Source organism: Lolium rigidum, chromosome 5 (genome assembly GCF_022539505.1).
Source record: "Lolium rigidum isolate FL_2022 chromosome 5, APGP_CSIRO_Lrig_0.1, whole genome shotgun sequence".
Lineage (NCBI taxonomy): Eukaryota > Viridiplantae > Streptophyta > Magnoliopsida > Poales > Poaceae > Lolium > Lolium rigidum.
Window position 1 is genome coordinate 52,982,769 of NC_061512.1, and position 12,055 is coordinate 52,994,823.

A 12,055-nucleotide genomic window follows, 5' to 3' on the forward strand; every position below is an offset into this window, starting at 1 on the left:
TCAACTAAAGAGTAACCAAATTTGGTTTTATCAAGGATTTTAATACATCCAATGAACGATCCTCGCTGGTATTCTCTGTTGAACTGCTGCTAGTGATTCCTCAACGAGCTTCGTCGGTCTCTGCTACACTACCGCCGGTGGCTCCTATGGCGGCGATGCCTCAAGCCCTCAACGGTCGTTCCTGGTGGGTCAGTTATATGTTCATCGTTTATAGGATCATGCAAGTCTAGGTGAACGTTCTTTTGTCAGCCCTAATTTTGCGAGATTGCTATGTCAAAGTCTACCCGTGCACACCCTTGAATTACTGGAGGATCAGCGGCAAGGAGGATATTCAGAGGAAGAGATCATGCAGATGTTGCACTTGCCAATTATCCCGCCCAAAGATTTTTTGAATTCATTGGTCATTGCTATAAATGTGGGCTTCGGGATCATTTACGTGAGAACTGCCTAGGGTTCTATGCTGATTGTGCTCATTTGGACCGCTGCTGCGCGCGGTGTTTAAATGCTCCCGCTCGCCCTTGCTCTAAATATTTTTCACATGAACATAGCACAGATTGCTACACTATTGGGCTGCGCTGTAAAACCTGCAAACGATTGTGCCATTGGGCATGACAGTGTTCCAAGAAGCCCGGTAGAATTTGGAGAGTCAAGAAGAGAGAAAGAGATCATTTAATTGGTCAGAAAATCTGGGTAGTTAAGGAATTAAGAGATATTCCGCCGTTAGCCCCGGCTCTTTTATCGTTCCAACTTCCTCCTCTGCTCCAATTACGTCCAGGGTTTCCTCTGTCGCCGACATGGCCACCTTCTCAGTGAACCCGCTGGCGTTTTTACCTGATGGGATGGCGGTTGATCACGAACCTGCAGATCGCAAGGTTAGAATGGATTTGGTTGTTCCCCCTGTAGCTCCTCTTCGGCATGACCAAGTTCTTATTGCAGAGACTAGTAGATTCATGCATGTGCATCTAAGGCAAATGGTTAGAGAATCGATCAGAGATATGCTAGTTGAGTCAGGATACATTGTGCGCTACTTTAATGATCACCCATTTGGTATTGGCGTGTACACTTTCCCAAAAACCTTGGTTGCTGATGCAGTTGTTAATTTGTCTTTTGAATTGGATGATGAAACAACTGTTACTTTTGTTCGTCATGATGCGGCTAGAAACATGAGACCACCTTTGGCCGTGAGATTTGGATTATTTATCTGGGATTACCTCTAGATTATCAAACCAATTATTATGTGAACAGTGCTATTGAGGACTTTGGCCAGTTGTCGATTTGGCATAATCCTAGAGGAAATAAGAAGTTTGTACTGGTTAAAGCTTGGCTTGTGGATCCCAAATTTGTCCCTAGAAGCTTGGTCATGCATCAAATAGGAGGTGCTCGTCATAGTTGGACAGTGCATGTTATTATGCTCAGGAGTCCAGCTTGAACTGTTCACATACATGATGCTCCACCACCACCTGAAGACCCTGCCCCTGCTAATGGAAATCCTCACCCTAAGTTGGCCACTTGGCTCCACAATAACAACAAGTGGGAGGGTACAATGGTGGAAATCAGCACCAGGTTCAACGTATCCAAGTTCAGCAAGATGAGAATATAGTACAGCCAGCACAGCCTGCTCAACTACTCCATAAAGATCCTCCTTTGTTTAACTTTTAGGTGATGCTTGAGGAGCAAGGTGTTCCTTTTTTTGCTGGGGTCCCACCACCTGCAACAAATGTGACAGACAGTCCTATACAAGCATGGACAGATAGCATATCTGACTCATCCTCTTCCTCTGCTGATATCATGGATTTGGATGTCCTTGGATCCATTCAGATAAATTCCTTCAATTTGAATTCTGCTTCATTTCAAGATATGCATGCTAAGATATGGTCTAGATTAAAACTGGTGAAAGCAATTGTGAACTCCACACCTAGTGCTCTAACTGATGGGACATTTATCACTGTCCAAATTCAGTTACCTTCATTTGTTCTCTTTGAGATGGTTCATGAGTTTGTGTCTCTGTCTAATTGAAGGAAAGTTTCCAGGATGGATGTTACTCGTGCTCCCTTAAGGATTTTGGACACTACAACTGAAGATCATGTTGATAGCAATGTATATGTGGGCCAGAAGAGAAAGAAAACTTTACTGGAGGCGCCAGAGAGCACTCTGCAAGTGAGAAGAAGCCCTCGTAGCAACAATTATGATGGTTTCAAACCAAGAAATGACTCAGATACCAAGACAGTGAAGTCCAAGGTGAAGCCCAGGAAATATCCAACTATAAAGAGAGCTCCAGCTGATGCAACTGCAACTACAGTCACTGCTGAAACTCCAATTCTTGTTCTGCAAGCTGTGGGAATAAATATGTGTGGCATTCACCCTGAGGAAGTGTCTCCAAAGAAGCTTCTTTCTTCTCTTCAGGAGGAGAGCTCTTCGGATAGTAGTGCTTAATTGTACTCTGCTATTTGCATTATCCTTTTGTAATGAATTTCCTTAAGAAGTGGATTGTGTTATGTTGGAATATCATGGGTATTAATGATAAGACTAAGCAGTTAGCTCTCATGAATGATATTAATATTAGTGGTTTTTCAGTTGTTTGCTTGCAAGAAACTAAAAAATGATTTTAATATTCTTTTATTAAATATTGCTGCTCCAGTAGTTTTGATGAGTATGTGTTTATTCCTTCAAATGGAGCTTCTGGTGGGTTAATTATTATCTGGAAATGTTCTATTTTCTCTGGTATGGTGATGCATTGTGAGCCCTTTGCTATATTTGTTCATTTCACCTCACAACAATCCTCTCAAGCATGGACACTAGTTAATATTTATGGGCATAGTACTGGAGAGTTAAGGGATGATTTTGTGACCTGGTTTTATAATTTAAATATCCCTGATAATGAGGATTGGTTAATTATGGGAGATTTTAATTTCATTAGATCCCCTACAAATAGGAACAAGCCAGGGGGAAATATAATCCGATCACAGAATTTGACTGAACTTCCCATTAAAGGAAGAAAGTACACTTGGAGAAATATGCAAGATGACCCACTTTTGGAACAGTTAGACTGGGTTTTCACCCCTCTGCATTGGACAACTGAATATCTTGCTACTCTGGTAACTGCTCAGGGCAAACACACATCAGATCATTGTCCTTGTGTTGTATCTATTCAAACTTCTATTCCTAGCTCAAAAATATTTCGGTTTGAAAATTTCTGGACAGCTCATCCTGGTTTTCACAAAGTGGTGTTGGATATTTGGTCAAAACCAACTCACAAAGGCAATTCTGTGGCTAATATTAATGCAAAATTTAAACGATTCAGATATGATCTGAAATTCTGGAGCAAATCTATCTCAAAACTTTCTATTTGCATTGAAAATTCAAACAGGGCCATTTTGGAGCTTGACATACTAGAGGATAGTAGGCCACTTTCCATTCCAGAGAAGAATTTTAGAATCATTCTTAAGAAACACTTAGAAAAACTACTTCAGTATCAAAATGCTTATTCGAAGAAAAGGTGTACTATTCAATGGACTAAATTTGGGGATGAAAATACAAAAAAATTATCAGTCAATAGCTATAGAAAGACATAGAAGGAATTCCATTCCCACACTTGCTCTTCCTGATGGGTCCATTGTTATAGAGCATATAGACAAAGAAAAAATTGTTTTTGAAGCTTTCAAGGAAAGGCTGGGAACTTGCAATTCTTCTACTATGCAGTTTGATTTATCTTTTGTCATTTGTCCTACTGCTGGACTTGAGGAATTGTCACAACCTTTCACCACAGAAGTAATTAGAACAATGCCTATTGATAAGTCACCAGGACAAGATAGATTTAATGGTTTGTTCCTAAAGTCCCTTTGGGATACTATTAAGGAGGATGTCTATCAGCTCTGCTTTGACTTCTATGAAGGGAATTTGAATTTGGACAGTATTAACATGGGATACATTACTTTGATTCCAAAAATACACTCTCCACAAGAACTAAGTGACGGACCCGTCACACTTCTAAATTGTGTGTTGAAAATTATCACCAAGATCTTGGCAAATAGGTTGCAAAAGAAAGTGTTGCAAACTGTTCATAAAAACCAGTATGGTTTTCTTAAGGGAAGGACTATACAAGATTGTATGGCATGGGCATTTGAATTTATATATCAGTGTAAAGCCTCCAAAAAGTAAATTATTCTTCTCAAACTAGATTTTGCCAAGGCTTTTGATACAATTGATCATTCTGCTATGCTCCAAATTATGAAGCAAATGGGTTTTGATGATAAATGGATTAACTGGATTGATGTGATTTTCAAATCTAGGATGTCGGCTGTCCTGTTGAATGCAGTTGCTGGAAGACAATTTCACTGTAAGAGGGGGTCAGACAAGGGGATCCTCTTTCCCCATTGATTTTTGTGCTTGCTATTGACCTTCTGCAATCAGCAATTAATAAAGCTTTCAGGGATGCATTGCTTAGAGCACCCTTTTCTCCCGATTTTGGTATGGACTTCCGTGTTTTCCATTATGCATAGGATACTCTCATTATAATTCCAGCTAGCACACAACAAGTCGTGGTGATGAAGGATATTCTGGAGAAATATGCTACTTCAACATGCCTCAAAATAAACTTTCATAAGTCCTCTCTCATCCCTATAAATTTATCTGATACAATGGCTAACAATATTTCTCAAATTCTGGGATTCTCTATTGCCTCTATGCCATTCACATATTTGGGGTTGACTTTAGGAACAACTAAAACTACAGTACAAGATTTGATGCCCCTGGTTGACCGTATTGAAAGAAGGGTTTCTGCTACTTTCCTCATGATGTCATACAGTGGTAGAGTTACAGTGGTTAATTCACTCCTTACATCTATTGTCACTTTTACTATGTGCTCCAGTCAGCTGAACCCAAAAATCTTGGAGCATGTAGAGAAAAATAGGAGACATTGTTTGTGGAACAAGAAAACTGATGATGGAGAGAAGTGTAATTCTTTGGCTTCATGGGACATGGTTTGTATGCCAAAAAAGAAGGGAGGTCTTGGTATTTTGAATCTCAAGCTACAACATCAAGGTCTAATGCTGAAATACTTGCATAAATTCTATAACAAGATAGACACACCTTGGGTTAGCCTCCTATGGAACTCATATTTTACTGGGAAAGTGCATCATGCTATGAACTCGTGTGGCTCCTTTTGGTGGAGAGACACTACAAGAAATCTGCCATAAGTTGACAAAATAAAGGTGTCATTAAAACGTCAATAATGGCTACTTGTGACGTTACGGTGACGCTTTTCAAAACGTCGAAAGCTGGGAGTCAGCAGTGACTGCTTAAGACGTTCCACTTGAAAACGTCGTAGAGCTTTGTGACGTTTTAAAATGTCACCGACGGCATGACATTCCCAAAACGTCATGGGCACCTACCCCCGAGTCCAAGCGTGGCAATCCGACGTGGCAAAATTGCGACGAATTAGAAACGTCATTATCTGAATTCAGCCCGGTCCATTCAGCTCCTTATGTGGGCTGAGCCCATTAGTTTTGATTATTTTTTTCAGCTTTGTTGGGCCTTGGCCCGTAACAGTTTGGACCATTATTTTCTGACAATTGGCCTTTCACAAAGCATTTCTATTCTATTTTTGGCCTTTTTATTTTGATTTGATCCCACCAGTCAGTGGGTTCCAATTGTCAGAGTAGAACCAACATTTAATAATAAATTACAAAATCGAAAATACATGAAATTAAAGAATTTTTTTATAACAGTCATAGTCAACGTACATTACAACATTTCCGGTCTCAATTTACATCACGGTAACATACAACACAATAATATAAGGTTAAAACAAAACAAACAGAGTGCACAGTATCCTTCCATCGAGGGAACAGACTTTGCTCGGAACCTCCAGGTCGGTTCTTGCTGTTGCACCATCCAAGGCCCCTTGCTGCTACATCGCCCCAGAAACTTCGCCCAGAACTAGACACAATAGTGTGCCATCGCCCAGGAACGCTAGAACTGCCCTGAGCAACGCCTCACCGCGGAGGTGCACAAGATTGCACCGCGCCATCTGTACCTCACCACCGCGGGAAATAGTCTTTGCACCATCAGGAACTGCTGCAGGTTAAACCAATTAAAAATAAGGCCCAATAGATTCATGTCAACGAAAATTAACAAGTGTGGATCTGGTGCAAACAGATTTGGATAAACCAATACAAGTTCTAGTTGCTAGTTATAAATTTGAAGAACAAATATGTTTATATGAGACTAGGTGAACATGCGAGCAACACATCTTGCACATCGTGAACAGCTGAGCAAACAAAAAATATAGGGTATCTCGTTCTACGGTGGTCAGCCCCTAACAAAAAGTTCAGGTGATGACACTTAGAGGACGAAAATGAAAATGTGGTGCATAAACAAACAGCCTAATGCAAACATTTTATCTTAGAATAATCAACGAAAACATCGTTTGCACAGATCATGAAGAACACACGAGTAGTGCAGCAGGCAACTTTTAAGTTATTCTCTATCCTTGTTCTATGAATTTGAGTTGAATAGCACATATACAGCTTTGGGAGCGTAAAAGCTGGAGAAAAATCCTGCAAAGTTTTATGAATAAGAACATGATATAACCTGCAATCATGCTAACATTGATCCAATAGTACGTTTTGCATCCAATTGTACCTGTGGCTAGAAGCCTCCATAAGGTAACCAGACTACCATATTTTGCACCGAACGGAAGAACAGGCAATACCTATGTTTTTCAGGGGTTATATAAATTAGTCGAGCAAAAACATTTTGCTTCAACAAAATCTAGAAGTCACGAGCTGAATTTGATGCTTACTTTGAGAGTCATCGACGGGTTACCCGAGAAGATCACTTGTGCCGTAGATATCAAGGAGTTAGCAAACGGCAACACGGCTCGGCAGCACGAAGCAAATCTTCTTCGATCAACCGGAAGTTCCTTCCGAGCCTCCAGTGGCCGGCTGCTACAAATGCGAACTGAAATTACTTCGTTGATCGAAATACAGCAACGAGCAGATGATCTGTGGTTCACACTGCATACCTCTGTGGCACAGAATCTTTCAAGAAGGCTAGGCCTAAGATCATGACGCCCAGGTGACAGAATGCAGAGATCGGGCTGTAGATGGCAAACTTATGCGGGATTAGCACAGGAAAATGAGTCAAGTAGGAATTTCAGGTAACAGAGCAGCAGAGTAGCATGTACCTGAAGGTGATCTCTCTAGAAAAGGAGCAGGAGAAGAAGAACATGGATCCCAGCCCGAACCAGAGCGCTGATTTCGCGACGTCCTTCCACATCACCAACTCGACGATCCTTTCCCAGAGACCTTCCCACCCGGACTGTTCCAGAGCGTCTGTTCCCGTGACTGAAACAATCGCAGTTAGTCAGTTACTTCGAATTAAGCCAGCATTCGGATCAATGGTTATGGTAATTAAGCAAGCTCCAATCACCGTGCGGGGCGTCGGGCTGGAGCAGGGACCAAAGCCAAGCTCATGTCCTCCTCAAAATCTGGGTATAAATTCTTTAGGCTCCGGGTCTAAGAAAAGCAAACATCCCATCGATCATTGTTTCCTCCAGCTCCTGCCAAATTATATCATTAACACCAACATGGTATACAAGGTAAGAGATACAAGTTACTTCATCTTGTAATTTAGCAATTGCCAGCAAGATCTTGTTCTGGGATGGCTCGTTTGAGTTGAGACCACAACCATGAGAATACCAGGCTGCTATTCTAGTGATCTACCTAGGCCAGCTGCAGCTTAACCGGGCTATAGTATGTACGGATATATTTCTTGCTACGGTTGGTCAGATTAGAAGGTAACATTGCAAACTGACTTTCGAACAAGTGTACAAATAATTGTAGTACAAACCTGAATACAAATACAGCATTGAAATGGTGATACAACCGTGCGCGAGAACTTTGTCTGAATTCATTTTCCATTACCTAAAAGTGAGAACAAATGTGTACGCTACATTCAGATCTAACAGCAAACTTAAGTGTATGATTGATCTTTGTAATGTTCATCCTTTTCGTTATAAGCACTACAACTGAGGGTCTTCGCCTCTGCCAAATGAAACCCTGTCTCTTAGCACAAGATAAAATGGGGCAGGTACAGGTTCGCACATGCTTGTCAAGTAACAGTTTTGCAAAAGGCACATGCCTACCTATCTACAATTCAGAAATGATACCTATCTAACAATGATATATTGCTAATAGAGGTTCCGACAAGATGGTTCCTCGAACTTAGGATCCAGTCAAGCAAGATGTAGCAATATATGCCTGAGACGAATGCGAGATGAAGACAGCAATGCAGAAATTTAGCCGAATGAGTGAACTAACCGAGATCAAACGGGTAACAGAATGCAAGACCAGCAAGCGGCGGAACCAAAAACACATCTCTATGGACTGGCGGGAGAACAGAACTTATTTATGTATCGGGATGATAGCACACATCGATACCCAAGATCTGAGGGTTATTACCATGATCCGTCGCTAGAACCCCTAACGGTGTACACACGCAACACATAATTGCATACAAGTCATTCGTGCAACCCGCCTTGAAGCTGGGTTCTACGGATCGAACTAGGTCGACACCCAAGGGGCCAATTCCGCGAAACCCTAGGCGCGTCTCTCAGAGGGGGCAGATCCCCCGGAGACCTGCGTGCGGCGCAAACCCTAGAAGAAGACTAGGTCGGTACGGGGTGTTGAGCTGGCTTACCGGCGTATGAGTTGGTGACGTCGACGGTGCCGCGGGAGGAGGTTCCGAGGAGCACGCCGACGACGCGCTTCCTGGTGTCGCGGGCGACGCGGTTGTAGTGGTCGACGATGCTGAGCAGCACGAGCGGGTGCACCACCACGCGGTCCAGGGTCCGCCCCGACAGCTGCGCCGCCTTCACCACGTCCATCTCGAGCTAGCTAGCGCGGCGCGCGGCGGCAGATCTGCGGCGTACGGGCTGCTGCGGCTGCGACGGCGGCGCTGCGCGTACGGCGCGTACCTCCGGTCCAGCTCCTCGAGGGTCTCCTGCGCCGCGGCCGTGGGGGCGGATGCGGCGGGGGCGACGGAGGGCGGGGAGAGGAGCGGCTTGGCCGCGGCCTCGTCGCCGCGGGTGGCGCTGTCGAGCTCGGCGGGGGCGTTGGTTTGGCGATGGGTGGCGGCGTGGAGCTGGCGGTGGAGTTGGTTTGGCGATGGGTGGCGGCGGGGAACGAAAGTGGACGGGGAATTAGGGTTAAGTCAGTCGCGATGGGATCTGAAAATTTCGATTCGGCGCGCAATACAAACTTCCAGCGATGGGATTGAGGCGGGAGACGAAAAAATAGGCCACATAGGCGAAAATTGATACGAGGTAGGTCCCAAATGTCTGAGTAAAAGTGATGACATGGCAGCCAACTCACAGTTTCAATTACGCGAAAAGCCTAACGACGATCTTGTTTCGTCGCAATAGGCTGCACTAGAACGTCGTAATCCATCTCGGTTAGATTATGACGTTTTCGTTTAATCAGCTAACGACGTTTTTGCCCCAGAACGTCACTATTTTCTAAGGTTTTGCCCCCCTTCAACAGCCAACGGCGGTCAAAGCTAGGAACGTCATAAAGCTATGACATTTTGATTTCCAGTCATAAAAAAAACGTCATATTATGGCAGATTTCTTGTAGTGAGAGGTATTCAAATTGACGCCCATTTTTCGAGGAATCACAAATGTCAAAATTGTTGATGGTGGTTCAACCCTTTTCTGAAAGGACAATTGGGAAAATCAAATTTTTGCAGATATTTATCCTAGAGCATTCTCGTTTGTCAAAAATAGATTGGCTGACAGCTTCCATTTACCTTTATCTCCTCAAGCTCTAGAGGAAACAAGATCTCTACAAGCTAGTGTGGCACATGTTATCCTGGAAACTAGTACTAATGATAAATGGACTTATGATTGGGACTCTAAGGTATATTCATCAAGTTGTTATTACCAGTATTGCTTCAGAGAAATACAACCTCATATCTCCTTTTCATGGTTATGGAAGACAAAATGTATCCCAAAGATGAAATTCTTCTGCTGGTTGGTGCTCTCAGATAGACTAAATACTAGAAACATGTTGAGAAGAGGACATTACACTCTGAACTCTAGGTATGACTGCCTCATGTGCTCTTCATCTCCTGAGGAAACAATTGAACATCTAATTTTCCACTGTCAATTCAGCCACGAATGTTGGTCATCTCTCAACCTTGCATAGCAGCAATCTGGAGATCGATGTCAAATAATTGAACAAGGTAGAACACAATGGACAAGACCAATGTTCATGGAAGTTTTCATTGTTGGTACTTGGAACATTTGGAAGGAGAGGAACAATCTTTTGTTCAATAATATAATACATCAAGTGGATTCATGGAAGAGAAGATTCAAGACAGATTTTGCTATGCTAGTCCATAGAACCAATAAAGATCTACACCCCTTCATTCATAGTCTTTCAAATAGTTTATAACTTTCATTTCTGTCTTCTGTAAATTCACGACGGATGTAATACCTTGGATTGGTACCCCGAGGGGTGTTTATTAATACAAAAGCAGTAGGAGGCTTTCCTACTGTTAAAAGTTCAAAAAAATACAACTATACAAAAAGAGGGCGAGAAAAAAATAATTAAGTGTTACTGGTCATGGAATATTGTACGTTCTATTTCCTTGAACTTGATTAGCTTTGTGTAAAAAAAGATGCTGGTTATGTGTACCCTGTAGTCATGTACTCTGGCAACCTGTTTGTGGAAAGCCGGGCAGCTGAAGTAGGAACAGTAGTAGGTGGAGAGGTTTGAGCCCAAACAGCCAAGAATCTGCTAATGAGGAAAAAGTACTTAATTAGATGCCGCAAGGCCCATGCCGATCTAGTGAGAGGTGAAAAATCCAACTAAAAAGCACTGAGAACTAAAATCATACATATGCAATCATCCTATGATCTGCTAGTGGTAGCTAGCTGAGTAAATCGGTTCCAAGGCGCAGTAGCATGCATGATAATCACGGGTAACTAAAAGGCACCCACGCGATGATCACAAATGAATGAGCTACTTGCAGTTTGGTGAGCAAATCAACACACCGTGCATGCATATGCACACCATCGTCGATACACATGATATAACTGCGTAGATTTCGGAGGCCCTAGGGTGAAACGATGTCAAGGGCCCATTGTTCACAGTAGTGAAGTTTTCTTACGGCAGGGGGGCATTGCCCCCCCCCCCACTCTAGAATTTTTTTAAATATATTTATTTAAGATAACTTTTTATATATTACTTAAAGTTTAAGTATGATTGGTGTTGTGGCCTCCTAACAATCTCCATTACACACAAAAAACTTAAAATATATTAGTATTGGGCAAGAGAAATATTAGTGTAATGGAATAGCAAACTAAATAATATTTACATTTGAAAGATCCATGGTCTTCGAAAACTTGAAGAAGACGTTTGAAAATATTTATTTCTATTGATCAAGCGAACTATGCCATGGTTCTTATTTCTACCAATAGCTACTTGTGTACACGTGTATATACATATATATCTTTAAAAATAAAAAATAAATATGTGGGTCGGTGTTGTTCTGGATATTTGGGAAGGGCTAGAGAGAAATCGTATCTTCAGGAAAAAATATTTAAATATTTTTTTGTTAAAGAAGTTGGAGTAGAGGCATAGCTTGGACCTTGTATATTTTATAGAATTATTCTAAATAGTACATCCTAAAGCGTAAATATTAAAATAAATATTTGGTAAGAAACATGGTAAACTGTAAACTGTAGCTTAGGACGTCTATATTTTTTGAATTATTTTAAAACTTTACAGCCTAAGTACAAGTTTAAATATATCAAACATGTAAAGAAATCTTGAGCCGGAGCCCTCGCTCCTGAAGGCCCCAGGGCGAGCGCCCCTTTGCCCCTACCTATGGGCCGGCTCTGGTCAAACCACACAAAGCTAGCAACAAATCGTGGGGGGAAAGGAAGAAAGAGTAAACAAATAAAGTGCACAGATCCCACACTGGTCACTGGAGCAGTAGCATCGCCTACCTGATCTATCCCAAAACCCTGACGGTGGCTCCTCCTACCCCT

The 12,055-nt window shown here is 42.2% G+C and overlaps 1 pseudogene; it reads right to left on the reverse strand.

Moving 5' to 3' along the window:
* Nucleotides 1-5,908: 5,908 nt before the first annotated feature.
* LOC124655968 lies at nucleotides 5,909-8,887 on the reverse strand (annotated as a pseudogene).
* Nucleotides 8,888-12,055: the final 3,168 nt, after the last annotated feature.